Here is a 14,080-nt window from a genome sequence, read left to right as displayed (position 1 = left end):
ATTTGACTATGTACTTTATATATGTACATACACACACACACACACACACACACACACACACACACACACACCCCACACACACACACATATATATATATATATATATATATATATATATATATGCATATATATCATATATGTATCTATGAAGTACAATCTAAATATATACTTCATATATATATATATTTATATATATACATGCATACATTCATAAACATGTATATATGTACATATGTACTTGGCTGTTGATGGGGCAGTGAGTGTGGGCCTCAATCCCTTTGTTGGCCTAGCAGAGAAGACGAAGGGATCATCAGGAAACCAGACAAGACCCAGAGTGTTCACGACACAGGGGGCTTGATTGCTAGGAACCAGCTCCCAAAGTTTTGGAGGCTTCAGACTCCTATGAGGCAGCTCTAGCTCTATCTGGAAGATTCTACACCACCTGGCTTCTTTCCCTGAAGCTATCTTTTGGCTAGCTGGGCCCATAGCTATCTTCCCTCCCTGCCCAGTTTGGCTGTGCCACAGCCTCTAGGATCCATCCTGGCCTTGTCACGAGGCCTCTGAAGGGATCCAATGCCATATATATATACATACAAACACACACACACACACACATATATATACACACACAAGTATTTATATATGTATCTATCAAGTACAACCTAAATTTTTAATGTAGTCTCAGCTTTGTTCTGAAGAATAAATTTTGTGGTTTGAAGTCATATTCACCTTGTTACATGTCTCCTCATCTGTGTCTACAGAAATATTTGTAAAATAACCCACTTGGACATCTTCTCTTCTTAATTTTGAAGGAAGAACAAATATATAATAGAAATATGTGATATAATTGAGGGTACTTCTGAGATTGTTAGGAATTTGTTTCTAGGATTTTTTTGGATATTAATTATAACCTACTAATATATTTGTTAATTCACCAAAGCATAATGGATTTTATTATATAAATAACAACCTCAAACTCCTAGTTGGGAAGAACAATATTGAAACAGCTTCCTGGGGAAGAAACTGTGTGAACAATATATAGTGTCTTAATGACACAGAGTGAAAAAAATAATTCAGTTATAGAAATTCACTATTGCAATTCTGTGTTTTGTCATTTAATTTGTTTCCTGGCAAGATAATTTGGATATTTCAGTTTGTGATAAACAAAAAGACAAACAAAAACCAACCAACCAACCAACCAACCATTAGCTCTCAGTGATACCAGAAGCTGACCACTCAATTTGTCTCATTATCATCATCCAGGTCTTTTTATTATACATCTTCCTTTGACTTTCTTCTCATATGTTTTATTATTATTAATATCTCCATGAGATAGAAACATGAAATATGTAATGGAAGTAAGTATGTAGCAAGAAATTTATCTCTTTGATGGCAATTATGACAAAACAATTCATAACAAGGAGTGGTCAAAAGACCTCTTTATACCTCACAAGTGCTTATTTACAAGGCATATATGAAATTTATTCCTTTTTCAAAGGGAGAAAGAGAGGGATGAAGGAAAATATTTTTTCCACCCTTTCTATTACCAATTTCATAGTCCTTTATTTCTAAGAAATGGATTTGTGGTGTCATTCTTGATTCTCTTCCATGCTGCATATCGTTGCTATATCAAGCTACCTTAAACAGTGCATTTGCATTCAAGTCTTAGAGTGACTTCCAAATATCTGCTCAATAAAATCCAAATCCTTCACACGACATTTAATGCCTTTCATATTCTACTGCCACCTATCATCATCTCCTTTCTCATTTCAGATAATTCCCTAAAAATACTTGAGATTTTCAGACCAGAGTCTCTTTACCCTCTGACAAACCTAACAAGTCACTTCAACTTTTCACATTTGTTTGTGTTGATCCAGGACACACCAGGCTATGATTACTTTCCTTTCATGTCTCCACTCATCAAACAGCTACCTATCATTTGAATTCAAATGAAAGATTCTTGGGTTATTACGAACTGGTCTCTGAGACAGAGATCCATAAGCCAAAAAATTTATTGAAGCTTGCTCTCAAAAGTTACCACCATGTGAAAATAATGAAACATTATTAAGCAAATTATTGTAGTAATAATAATAGCTTCATCTGTACCTATGGGGAGCAGTGAAGCTAGTATGGTCTTGTAGAGTTTTCTGGAATTAGGCAATGGTGTTGAGTTTTTGTACCGATATCAAACACTGATGTGAGGATAAACACATTTCCTTGCAAAGGCAGCCAGTTAGTTCTGTTAGGGAAGGCTAATTTGAGAGGAGATATTCAGCAGTGATTAGTCAGCAGCATATACTCCTGGCAGATGGAGTAAGGAATGCCCTGGTTTTGCAGGTACACCTAGGTGGGGAAACCTAACCACCCACTATAATCTTCTTGCATCCTCTTAAAATCACGACAACTCTTGAAAATACAACATGTATTTGGTACTTCATTTCATGTTTCTTAAACTTGTCTTAACCATAGAATCTCAAACTGCTGAGGCATCATTTTTCTTAGCTTCCAGTGCCATTCTAAACCCTAAGTATGCTCTAAATACCATGCAAATGAATTATAGGTATTTCTCAGACATACGACTTTGATATATTATTGATGTAAGGAATATACTTATAAAAAATGGAACATGTTTTTCAGATATGTATTGTTTGAAGCACACCCCTGAACTGTAGCTTATATGAATGAATGGTAACTGTACTTTTACACTGTACAGAACTAATAATACCCAATTTCAGTAGGGCTAGGATGTTTGTAAAAATTGCAATTTATTAATATATTTTTTACTTATTTTTTGTTTTGTGTTACTAAGGATTAAACCCAGGGGTGCTCTATCACCAAGCTACATTACCAGCCCTTTTCATTTGTTATTTTGAGAAAGGACTCACTAAGTTGGGGTGGCTACCCTCAAACTTGCAATTCTTCTACCTCAGTTTCCTGAGTAGCTGGAATTATAGGCATAAACCACCACATCTATCTTTGAAATTAAAGTTTAATAAATCAAAATAAAAATGTTTGCTTCTTTAACTATATTTAACACCATAAATATGTTGAAAATTATTCAAGAGTAAAAGAAAATTATTCAAGTGTAAATTTGAAAATCTTAGAGTGATAATTTCTAGTAGGGTTAATAATGTCGTCTGTCCTACAAATCTTGTTGTGTTGGTGATGTTTTGGCTGGCAAAGGACATATTTGTTAGGTTCTTTGTTATATTATGTGGAAAATGTGTACATATATAGTATTAAGATGGCTGGATTTTGAGTGAAAACTCTATTATCTAAAGATGGGTATATTAAAAACCTTTAGTTGGCAGAAGTGCAGAAACTTTAATTGGAGTTACATATGAAAAATACACAGAAAGGTGCATTAATTCATTAAAATTAAACATATTATAAATTATTCAAACTATTCAAAATTATTGAGCTATTTTATTCCTATCTTACTATAACAAGAAATAACAAACATTAATTTTGTTATATATGATTTAAAATAATGGATTTTGTATTAGTCAAATGAAAATTGGATCAATATTTTCACCTCTTCATCAATTTTGTATATAATCTATTGACAATTCATAATTTGAGCTCAACAATGAAAAAATCAGATTTGTGTTTAATGGTTTAAACCATCAAGAGTCATTGAAAAGAAAAAACATATATGCTTATAATATGTTCCTTCTCGTTAATGCAAGATTGGATACATTTTATTTTGCATTTGAAAAGACTATGATTCATCTTAAGGGATTTATCAAAAATGTTCTATTCTAACCTTTCTAAAAATGTTCTTTTAGAAATATTTATTTTGCAGCCTTGTTTTTCAACGTGGAAAACTGACTCACTTTCAAACACCCTCTAAGATTTTGTTAGTCATTAAAAATATCCATCCATTAGATAGTCAGTCATGGCAATGTCACAAATGTCATAAGTTATTTTTAATGAACACTCAATTATATGCCTTTATCTTTCTTCCCATTTGACAAGAGCAGTCCAAAGAAGAAACTCATTTCTATGATGGACAAAAGACATTTCATATTGACTTCTGGGCTTCCTTGAGAATGTGAGGATAATAAAAAATTAAAAAAAAATGAATAAAGAATGTAGTGCTTTGTAATCTTGATCTATTTTTAAAGAATCTGTAAGTGAAATCCACTTCTGAATGACACCATACAACATCATTTCTAATGCTTCACCAGAAAGAAATCTTTGCTTTTCACAAAAGTTTTATCAATTATATATTTCAAAAATGCCAGTTAGATGAAAGATTAGTTGTCCTAAATCATCTTAATTCCTTCCAGGTCTCTGAGCCATTGATTCTGTTATTTGGACATATTATGAATGTGTTATGAATTGTTAGGTTTCTGTCACATGAGGAAAAAAATCAGATAATATACTTTCAAAAGGGTAACTAGTTTATTTATATATTTATTTGAAGCTCAGAGAAGTCTGCTTAGTTTAATCCTACTCTTATTTCTTTCTACTAACAGTATTAACTTGTTTCAAGTTCCATCATCAAATCAATGACTTAAGTAAACAATAAGCTCAAGTAAAAAATGAAAACAAAAACAAAAAGTGATCCTTTAAAGTAGGTTTGCTTCTACAGAGACTAAATGACAATGTATGGTATATTTCAATAGTGCATGATTTTTTCACAAATTTCATTAGCACATCATTGATTGCTCATTTTTCAGCTCTCAAAACAATTTAACATAGTATCTTTCATGCAGAGGATAACATATTCATATTATTTAATTTTTGATGAAACCAAATGACCCTTTAAATTTGCAATAGAGTTCTTTAATTTTGTATGAGTTTCTTTACTGCTGTTCATTTAATTTTCTGTTTCTATTAACCATCTGCAAGCATTTGACTCTATGACAATTATTCAGCTGTGCTACATCATGAATGACATATTTTATAAATGATTAAAAAAATGAAAAGAAAATGAAGGAGGGTTAGAGATTACAAGAGAAAGAAGAAGAAAGCAATCGAACACAAATGTCATTGTTTAGAATCATGTATTTTCCATTCAGCTGAAACATCTGAGTGGTAATTATTGGTCCAACTGTAAATCTAGCCTAATTGCATTTTGTCTTCATTTCTGATAAGCACTTGAGGATGATGATGATTACTCTTGCTAAATGCATTTGTTCTGTGAATGTTTTCCCACACTGATAGCCAGGGGGCCTTGCAGATAAAAAGACTGCAGACAAAATGACTCAATTCTGCTCCAACTAAATCAGTATTGATTTCTTTTTTCACATAAGAGAGGGACCCACTGTTTGTACCTTTCATTTTTCTGCTACCCACCACATAGTGGGGTTTGGTCAGTATTTTAAAATGGGTTTTAATTAACTGACATAACTGAGAAGCCAATCCTGAGCAATTAGCACTTATTAACTGTGTCACTTCTCTGACAAATAAAGAACACTGCATCTTGCCCATTTTCTTAAAGGCCTGAATTCAAAAGAACCCTACCGTTTGATTTAATTTTTCTTTGTACTGTGGAAACCTTTTGCCATGTTGATTTAAATGTAATTTTTGACTCTTTATACTTATGCCTTTTTTCCTTCCTATTATTGAATACCCAGTGAGCCTTTTCAATGATGGCACTGGGACAGGCTGTTAGCACCCTTTCATAAATCTCTCTATTTCATAGTAGGGCAATTAAGCTAAACATTTAGATTTCTGCTATAAATTTAAATGCACAAGTGGAAGCAAATGGCTATGGAATTGAAGGTCATTATGTGACTTAATCATTACAGTTCAGCCTTTCAGACCCACTGAATGTTCTGGCAAAGAAATTCTAGAAAAAAAAATTGTAGTTCTGGAGCCTTAATGGGAAAAATCTCACAAATGTAACATCAAGTAAAATCTACACAGATGGAAAAATCACCTTTAACTATTCCTTTTACTGATTTAGACATTACATCTCAGTTCTTGAAATATTTATGAGCAAAAATTGAATCCACCTTTGACAATGGGGCAAGGGAGAAAGGCTGTCATTGAGCTTGTGGAACAAAGTTGGTCTCTGAAGGATGCTTATTATAACCCAGGGCTAAACACCTGAAGATGGTGGATAATAGTCAAAGAGGTAAGAAGCTAATATAGAGAGAGGAAAAACAAAGACTGTGTTAGACAGCAACAATGCTTAACATATATGAATTGGTTGCTTAACTCTGCCATATAACTGGGAAATTTCATAAATAAATAAATCCTGGGGAATAGAACTTTCACAAAAATCTGTCTTAGAGGACAATTATTATTTGCTTCCTTAATATCAGTTTCTCTTTCTTCCCATAACTACTTTTCACTTGCTATTTCATCTTTCTCCTACTCTCCATCAACATGACTTGAGACTAAGGCTTTCTTCCAGGGACAAGTGTGTAGCAGGTAATCCAGGCATAAATTCATTCTGAAGTAACATTTCCTGGCCATCTGATTCATTTAGGGTGAACACATAATCTAAATCAATCTGGCCCAATTAACTTTTATTTTAGGCTTTTTCAGACCACCTAAAGAAAAGACCTCCATTGCACTGGATTTTGACTACCTAGGTATCCACATTGCTTGCCATTATGCAGAGCTGCAGTGTAAAGAAAACACAATTGAAGGAAGTAGAAAGAAACCAGGAGCCAGTGCCATCATTTAGGTTTGTGCTTACACAAGTCAATAAATTCCCTTGTTACTTAAGCCAGTTTGCATTGATTTTTCTGTCACCAAAATAGTTAAATATGGAGGCTAAATCCATTTAAGCAAGATTATAGAACAGCATGAAAAGCAAATAGACATAGGTTAAGAAAATGCTGAAACTTTTGTTTAGTGAAAGAACAACTTATCATATTCTACCATCCCCTCAGCAGTTATTCATTGAGCATAAACTTCTCTCAGATGAAAATTCTAACAGAATCGTGATTTTACTTTGCATTATGTGCCATAAAGTGCCCTGAAATCACTTTAAGTTTCAAATACTGTCTTGAGTCAGATAAAAATATTGCCTAGTCCATGAAAGAATTAAAATGATAACTTGGCCTTCATGTTCAGTCTTTTTACCAACTTTAGAACAAAAGCCACATTTTTTTTTCATGTTGCTTTCTCTCTCTATTAAGTGTAACATCAGAATAGGATGTTGAGAGGCAATGAGATGTAGGATGATCTTTGAGGAAATCAAGAAGAGAAAAACAATTTATTTAGTTGCTGCTGCTAAGACAGACATAGATAGGAAAGAATGCATTTCAAAGGAGGAAGAAAACAAGACTCAGAAGATGGTTAGTGTCTCCACCATTGTTAGCAGTACCTCAAGATAGGTGGCTAAACTTTAGTCTCAATTTGAGGTTCAAGCCCACCTTTTAGATTTATGGTGATAAATACAAGACCAATGGGTGCAACAGGTCTAGTACATTGAATGAATGAATTGAATAATGAAAAGATAACAGCAAGACATTAGGAATAGGACATTCCATTCCTTTTTAGTGAAACAGAATAAACAGAGTAAAAGCATTAGGAGAATAATTAGTCAATTTGAAGTGTTATGATTTCCCACAATGTGAAATATGTAAAAAAAAAAGATAAAATCCATGTTATAGATTTATTCTCAAAATTATCTGTGTTGAATCTGGAGTTCTGAGAAAGGAAGACACTAATACCTGTTGAGTTAAAAGATTGTAAGATCTCTGTGAGCAGGTAATAATTTAGGCATACCTAGGAGTACATTGACAGGTGCTTTGCAGATAGGATCAATATCTATCTGGTTAACAGTCTCAAGCCAGAAAACCTGAATACTTGACAGGTAACCTTTATAAGCAAATGCAATGACTATCAGAGATAGCAACATATTTGCTTTTGTTAAAAAAAATTACTGTATCTATTTTACAAAGAATAGCAAATTAAAATTCAGTTTTATAATTATTTATTTCTTCAAGCAGTTATTATTGTGCATGGTTGCATATTTTTCAGCTTTTTAGGTATTACATTGATGTACTTTGTAAATATGAGTTAACAACATTTATTTTTTTCAACTGAGTTGAAATTTTAAGGTTCCACTATTAAATATGCCTCAGTGAGAGAAATATCAATAAGTTGAGCCTGATTGAGATTAAAAACTGAGAAATTATTTATTCAAATTATGCATATGTCTAATTGAAAAGAACATTTTTTCCCCACAGATGGGAATATACAGGAACTTGTGTATGAAATATATTCTTGAAAAGGTAATTTTGTTATTCTTTGAAAAGATGATATATTTGATTTGAATCAAAAAATGTAATAAAAAGATTACTATAATAAAAATAATAGAAAAAGCCAAGGTTAATTTCATAGCTAGAGTTTAGAGATCACTCTGAGGGTTAGTGTAGATAAATTATCTATGGGTACATATCAAATTACCAAAAATACTAAATAACATAAAGGCCACATGTGGGCCAGGTGCAATGGTGCATGCCTATAATCCCAGAGGCTCAGGAGACTGAGGCATGAGGCTCCAGAGTTCAAAGCCAGCTTCAGCAATGGTGAGGTGCTGAGAAACTCAGTAAAACCCAGTATTTAAATGAAATACAAAATAGGGCTGGGGATGTGCCTCAATGGTTGAGTAACCCTGAGTTCAATCCCCAATATCAAAAAAGAAAAAAAAATAGACCACATGTGTATTATGTGTATTATCTTCCAGTTTTTGTGAATCAGGAGTCTGCACATGATTTCATTGAGTCCTTCACTAAGTCTCAAAAGGATACAATCAAAGTGGTTGCCATACTGCATCTCTCCCAGAGCCCAGGCTCTTCTTTCAAGATCAAATGGCAGCTAGCAGAGTTTAGTTTCTTATAGCTGTATGGCTGAGTTCCCATTTTCTTGCTAATTTTACCTAAGGACCAATCTTAGCTTCAGGGTCTCCCTCAGCTCCTTGCCCTTTCATGTCCTCCTGTCACAGATACTTTTCACAAAGCACCCCACCTATTTGAGGCCAATAAGAGAACATATCTGAATCCCTGAGGGCTCCAGTCCTTCTTTTAAAGGGCCAACCTGTTTCAGTCCTGTCATTCCAAGATAATCACTCCTTTGACTAAGTCAGACATGTGATTAGAGACCTTAATTACACCTGCAAAACTTATCTTGTCATATAACACAATGAAAAAACTGTAGGAAATGGCTTCTTAAATATTTTTCATAAAATATCTAATTCAAATTTTAAATATTCAGATTTTTTCTAACAGGTTTATATTAAGCATCAAGCTTACTGAACATTGTCATTTGTTTTGAAGAATATTTATTATTGAAAAAAATCATTATTTCTCTTTAAATCAGCTACAGGAAAAGTAAAAAAATCAGATTCAAGGTTGTATATGAGAAGTATTTTAAAATACAACTTGTTTCTTCCTTACTTGTGAAAAAGGTTTCAGCATTTTATTCCACATTTGTATACACATCACCTACTTGTGATAAATCTTATGCATATACAGATGAAAACAATTGAGTGAAGCTAGAGATGCTACTGCTGTTATACAGATGAAGCCAAGCCTAGTGTTGTTACTGTCTATAGCAGGTTTGATTAGATTATCCTGAATATTTTACTGGATGTAATATTCACAGTAAAAATTTAATATAAGAAATCTACTGTGAGCCAATGACCAATTTTAAAAATAATAAATGTTGTACTATGTTATAAATATTCTTTTAATCTTTTTAGAATAGAATTTCCACAAAGGTCTTAAAGAGATTCTTTAATGTGGTAACAACTTACATGCTTCACAGGTTCAGCAAAATCTATGAAGATCCTAATTGATTTTTTTTTGTACTGGGGATTGAGCTCAGGGGTATTTTACCATTGAGCCACATCCCCAGCCTCTTTTTTATTTTATTAAGAGACAGAGTATCACTGAGTTGCTTAGTGCCTCTCTTTTTGCTGAGGCTGGCTTTCAAATTGTAATCTTCCTGCCTCAGCCTCCTGAGCCACTGGGATTACAGGCAAGCAAACATCATGCCCAGCTCCTGATTGATTTTTGTAAATATGTTATTCATAAACTATGTGTGAGCTTCCTCAACCTAAAAGACATGTTATTTAAAACATTCTTGGAGAAATATATTCTATTTTGTCCAAACATCAGCCAAAGTATTATTTTTCCAATATTAGCATAATTATTTTCTTATGTTAAAGCAATTTTACTTTTGTCAAAATATCAAACATTTCATATTAATACAATTATTCTGTGATTTGGATAACACTTTTTCAGTCTATTCATCAGCACAACAGTTTTGAAAGAAAATTTAATAATATCCAAATTCAACATAGTGTTATGAGGATTAAATGCACACACTTTAGAGATACTGTGTGTTTTGAATACTTCTCTTACATCTTATACCTGAATTTTGAGCAACTTCCTAAAGATAATCTTTAAATTGTTACTGAGATTGTGCACTTAAAAACATTTAGTACAGTGCCTCTTTTAGGGTTAAGTGTTAGTAAGTATGTGTTGATAATATTATATTATCATCATGTATTTAGTAGAAAAAATAATAATGTTTATGAGAAGTATATACAAGCTATTTATTGTATTTATAAAATTTTACAATTAAATATTATAACACACAATTTTATAAAGACAATTAAGACCTGGAGGAATTTGTTAAAAGTTAAGTGCTGAATCTACAATAAAAGTAAGTCTATAAATGTTCCTCAGAATTATTAGCACTTAGGTTTGAGATTTCTTATTCATTGAAGTTACTTAGTTGAGATATGCTAAAAAAAACTTATTTTTTTGTATAGAGTTTAATTTTTTTCCAGAGGTGAAATCAGTGTTCTTCTTTCCTATCAAAAGCAATACTATAAACAATTAAAAAAATAAAGTAAGCAATCAGAGATTCTGAAATCAAAGTTGCCTTTGATTGATAAATAATGTTGAATAAAATAAAGCAATGCTCTTTCTATGGAACTCAGAGGCTTATATTTAATTTAAGAAGAACATAACAGACACCCAACACATATTTGATGAATGAAAATACAAAAGGTGTTCGTGTTGTTAATAAGAAACATGTGTCTGTATGTTCCTTCTATATTGTGTATCTGTATCTTTTTCAATATTGAACATTAAGGAATTGGATTTGGTGTAATTTTGTCAATACCATAAAATTATATATATGTACAATATGTTTATATAAGTGTATAATTAATATTGATGTTTTCATGTCAATTTGGTTTTGATTTTAAAAATTTTCCTCTTTATCAGATGGGTTTCTTTATAAAATAATCTAATTTTAATAGGAAAAGGAAAGTAATAGTTTTACCACTTAAACCATTCACATGAAGAATTATTATCACTAGACCCTATCTTTTTGTCTGTTTTACTAGTGTGGAAACATGGGACTCTGAAATTACCAGTGTTTCTTACTGTGTCATCTTACTCTTTAGTATTCATAAATCACCCTGAATATAGTTTGCAATGTAGCTACTATAAATACATTATTATAATTCTATCATGAATCTTATTACCATTGATTAAATCATACTTTTTCTTTAAATTTCCCATATTTTGTGTTGTGGTTCTCATTTTATATGTTAAAATGTTAATTTGATTATAGTAATTGAGAACAAAATCTTCAGAACCACAGAATGTTTAATATATGGGGAAAAAGCTCTGATGGTCATCATGAATATTGTAAATTTTAAACAGATTTTTTTATCAAATAATTTGTTATGAATAAATAACATGTTAATTTTTTTATTTTTTTGTTGTTGTTTAGTATTTGCTACAAATTTGTCCTAATGAAAGAGTTTTCTCTGTAAAGTTGAAGTTCAATAACACCATCGCCATGTTTAATGCGCTTGATAAGACCAGAACTTCTGGAGAGATGAAGCAGCAGTACCTCTCCCCATTCTACCCTCAGAGTTTAATGTAAAAGAAACTTAAAAAGAAAGTGAAATGTAGAGAGAAGAGGATAGATAGGCTTTGACTCCTTGAACTTAACGAAAAGAAAAATGAGTTTCTTGTGTATTTCTTTTCATCATATTTTCTTTATAGGATGCTAGAAAAGCTGGCAAGCTGGAAACACCAGTGACTTTAGGGAAAAACATATGAACAATGACAGGTCCCCACAAGGTTTGCTCTTGCATGATAACAAAACCAAAAAGGGACACTGTAAAGACAAAAATTTTTTTTTTGATAATTATTGCTCTATGTCAAAGAAACACCACAGGAAAGAAATGCTATCCAACTTTCATTTCTGCCAGCTGTCTATCTGTCACCACACTCTACAGAGGAGTCCCAGAACCTATAAATGTCTGCAGATATAGTTTCAAAGGTTACAACACGTGGACCTTCGACTTTCATCATTACTCAAGAGTAATGAGGCATAACCCACACTCTCAGGTCAATGACTCCCTGGGTGCCTGAATCCCCAACTCATTTGGAACAGATGAAGCACTCTTCCTCTCTGTGCTGAGATGATATCAAATGGGACCTCATGGAGAATCTGTACTTTCACCATCACCCAATTCTAAATAAGCCACTCACCAGAGAAAACACAAATAAAAGTTGGCTACTTAGCCAATAGGGGCTTTAATGGGTAGCCATAATTTCACTCCCGCACTAAGAAACCAGGAGAACCTCTCTACTAAGTGTCAACAGAAACCAGATCCTGAAGCTAGCTCCTGTGAAGCAACCAGTTGAGCTCTTAATTTCCCATGAAGGAAAAAGGAAACAAAAACAAAAAGGAAATTCTAAACTTGAATGAGAAAAGACATTTAAAGACGCCAATATTGAAAGGAGAGGTATCAAAGAGATGCTCTTAGTGGGAAGCAACACCTTATATTTTCTATTCTGAAAAAAAGGAAGGTCAAACCTGAGATCTATATCCAAATAAAAATATCTTTAAAAATAATGATAAAACTAAATAATTCTCAGATAAGTAAATATAGAAGAAGTTGTTACTAGAAAACTTACTGTAAAAATAATAAAAGAAGTTCTTTAAACAAATAAAATTATGACAGAAGTAATACTGGGAAATCAAGAAGGAAAAAACAAAAAAATATGAATATATATGTACAAATAAACAATTAGTGCAATTATGTCTGATATATATTCATTTGACAATTGAGGCAAAACCAGCATGCTAATAAAGTTCTCAAAGAAGGTACAAAATATTTAAATAATTATAATATAGCTGATAAAAGGTGAAGGTATGATATACTAATCTTCTTTCTGTTGCTAATAAAATAGCACTATAGGCTGAAAATGTTTTAAGACAAAAGTTTTATTTGTCTGGAGGGCCAAGTCTAATGGGCTGCATTTGGTGATGGCCTTTTTCTGGCATATCATCCCATGGTGAGAGACAGGGAGTCCACATGCTTATGTCCTCTGCCCTCCTTATAAAGCCAACAGGATTAAATCATGGGGGCTGGTTCAATTGGATGATCTTATTAACATTAATGATCTCCCAAAGGCCCCTCCTGCTTCTGTTAAATGGTGACATCAGTAAATGATGATTTTATATGTATTTTATATACAATAAAATATATTACACATCTTAAGTATATATGTATATAATTTCAAAATGTGTATCTCCAAAATGCTATACATAGAGACACTCAGAAATACTATAGATAGAGTGAGCCACAAGTAGACAAGAAAAATAAATTAGAAATAATGAAACCAAATGAGAAAACAAACAAAATTAAATGACAAATTTAAGCCCTATAACATATTAATGATTACTTTAAGGACAAATAGTTTAGGCTTTCAAAGTGGAAAATTGTATCTATAATTTCCCACCAGCTACAAAGTAAAGTAATGGTCAAACTCTTAATGGATTAGATCACAAGTAGGAAAATTAAGGCTTTCATTGAAATTCATTTCATTGTCTGTTTTTGTATTTCCTGTTTGCTAAGAATGACTTTTACAATTTTAAGTGACTAAAAGATTAAGATAAAATTATTTCATGACATATAGAATGAGTAAAATTCAAATTTCATTGTTTAGAATTTTATTGAAACATAATTACAGTTATTCATTTACATGTTACCTGTGACTACTTTTTGCACTCTAATGACAGAATTATTTATGATAAAGACCCATAAGCCATAAAATAAAAGATATTTAAT

The sequence above is a fragment of the Ictidomys tridecemlineatus genome, chromosome 1 (genome assembly GCF_052094955.1).
Source record: "Ictidomys tridecemlineatus isolate mIctTri1 chromosome 1, mIctTri1.hap1, whole genome shotgun sequence".
NCBI lineage: Eukaryota > Metazoa > Chordata > Mammalia > Rodentia > Sciuridae > Ictidomys > Ictidomys tridecemlineatus.
This window is presented reverse-complemented; position numbering follows the sequence as displayed.